This window comes from Austrofundulus limnaeus, unplaced genomic scaffold (genome assembly GCF_001266775.1).
Source record: "Austrofundulus limnaeus strain Quisiro unplaced genomic scaffold, Austrofundulus_limnaeus-1.0 Scaffold285, whole genome shotgun sequence".
In the NCBI taxonomy this organism is placed as follows: Eukaryota; Metazoa; Chordata; class Actinopteri; order Cyprinodontiformes; family Rivulidae; genus Austrofundulus; species Austrofundulus limnaeus.
The window spans coordinates 349,717-352,263 of NW_013952687.1; the positions used below are offsets into that span (position 1 = coordinate 349,717).

At 43.6% G+C, this 2,547-nt stretch overlaps 1 protein-coding gene across 2 annotated transcripts in view; it reads right to left on the bottom strand.

Moving 5' to 3' along the window:
• The window catches only part of plxnb2b (plexin b2b), a 197,477-nt gene that overhangs the window by 193,979 nt on the left and 951 nt on the right, over positions 1-2,547 (bottom strand). The window lies entirely within an intron of this gene.

Consider the following 2,547-nt stretch of genomic DNA (forward strand, 5'->3'; position numbering starts at 1 on the left):
GGCTTAAAGAGAGGAAGTTCGGCTTAAAGACACGTCCCAGGGGCGTTTCTGGTCCCAAAAGGCGTTTCTGGTCCCCACCTGTCATTTTGCTCCTCAGCATGGCTTCCTAAAAACGCTGCAGGATTTCTCAAACATGCATGAATGAGTCAAAGCAAGGCTTTGGGCATGTTTTTTTATGAGAGTATAACATTAGAACATGATATAAAACTCAAAAAAGTTGATTTTACATGATATTGCCCCTTTAAAGCCAGCGGAGATCGTGATGCAACAGGATAAGTGGCTTCCTCCTCCTCATCCAAAAACACATCCAACATCTGATCCACTATCTCTCTTACCCTATCACTGTTGTTGTTTATGTTTAGATATGCACAAAGTGTGCTACATTGGGAGTGCTGTGGGGAGATTATGATGTTTTTTCCCCTACGCTAGTATAAATACTCAGTAAGAAGACGACCCAAATAACTTAATGATTGATCTACTGTCTCGTGTCTTGTGGAAGTACAAACTAGCTTTTAGGATACCGTTTACATTCCAAATCCTAAATCTGTTAAACATTTGCTTTGTTATTTATGATCAAGTGAATATAAAGGGGAAGAGAACCACTGAAATGCAAAGGTAGAAGGCTTTAGGCGTGGGTGTGAAACGCAAACATCCCGTCAAACCGAGAGGAAGGGGCAAAAGTCGTCGGAGGGATAGCTGAAGACGGGGTCTTCAAGTCCAAGGGCAAGGGTGGTAGCTGTGACCGAGTGGAGATAAGATCAGAAATCCACCTCTGCGTAACGTCCCTTCATCACCGGATAATCCCCAGATATGGAAAGACAGGTCTATATCAAAATTCAAAGAGGAAGTCGCTATTACTCAGATCCTTCGGCTGAGTGATGCCAGGCTGACACACGCTTCAAACATCTGCCCACACGCTCCTGAAAACTATGTGAACATTAGATAAGCAGGAAAAAGAGTTGGTGTATATAGATATCATTCATGCATGCCACACCTGTTAGTGATCAGAAAGTTTACAACTGTTAATCTACAGAGGTAAATCGTTTAAAAAAAAAACCCTCTGGGGAGGGTAAATAAAGGAAACAATTCAGATTAATGTTTTAAAAAGTGACAAAAAGAAATGATTGTCTAGTAATTTTAAAAAAGAACCACTTGCTACGAACAAAAACATGAACACTTCTCATGTGTCGGTTTGTTTCTGCCAGTGTGCTGCGGACAGGAGGCTAGGGATTGCTGGTTGTTTACCAGGATTATGGTTTTATTTTCAAAATGAAAATGACAGGAGTCTGTAATCCTGTGCAAAGGAAACAAAAAAGAGAGACAGCTGATGAGTCTGAATTTAAATGAAGTCCTAAATTTTTTGTTTTTTTTAAAGTGGCCTTTACCACCAGGAGATGGCTTGTTTCCACAATGCGAGCAAACTGTGGCACGTTGCAAAATAAAAAGAGAGAAATGAACTTAAGACCCGCCAAAATATGTAGCGCCTCAGCAGAAAATAAACATTGTTTTCCAGCAGCTCTATATTGCTACATTCAACAATACTCCGAATGCGTCTTATCTCAAAGTTTCATTTCCAGGAGTAGCAGCTTTTTACCCGAAAAAGGGGAAAGGTGGCAGATGAGGAAACCCAGACATGCCTATTTGTTTCTCTGCTTCTCTCTTCCATTAAATAAAATTGTGTGTTATGTGTGTGCGCACGCCGCTTTTGGGAATTGTTTTGCAGAATCCTCAAACTCTTCCATGACCTGAATGAGAAACGTCTCCTGTTCCCTTGTCCTGAAAAGAGCATCGGTGATGAAGCGGTGTGGTTCGCTTGTCTTCTTCACCCTTGCGGGGAAACGGGAGAAAACATTTATCACCCTCTCCTCTGCACAGATAAGGTGTCTCTATTTATTCAGAGCCAAAGAGATAAACACTGAATGAAGCATTGAGGGACAGGAAGAAAAGGGAACGACAGTCCAAAGTGGGGGGGAAGAATGGGAGAGAGGAAAGAGCTTACTTTTTAAACTTGTGCTGTGTCTCTGTGTGGAGCAGATGGCACATCTCCCCCTGTAGCCAAGACGCTGGAGGCCGACTCCCTGCTTTAACCCCCTTTTCCAGCCACCAGCAGCCACCTTTCCGGCTTTCACATACCCCCCGCTCCCTAATCCATTCCCACTATGACACTGTTTGCATAATGTTATTTAATTGGGGTAGTCTCCAGGAGATTGAGTATTCCTTGTTCAGTAGGTTTGTCAACAAGAGGGGTTTGGAGGTGGGGGGGCTGCAAAAATAAAAAAGGCATGGTTTAAAAGAGCAACAAGGCAACAGTTTATTGAGGGTTGAACCAGGGACTGAGAGACACAGACTGGCAGCAGAGCGTTTGAGGTTGAACAGGGGGCATCAATACTCCCTCTGTTTTCTTGTTTTACACAAGAGAGACAAGACAGAGAGATACAGAGACGTGTGTGTGGAGGGAAACACGAGGCATGTCTCCCTGCTTCATCCGTCCTCTCAGATGCTGATGTACGGGCTCGACTCACCAGAAGTGTCCCCCCACCCCCACCC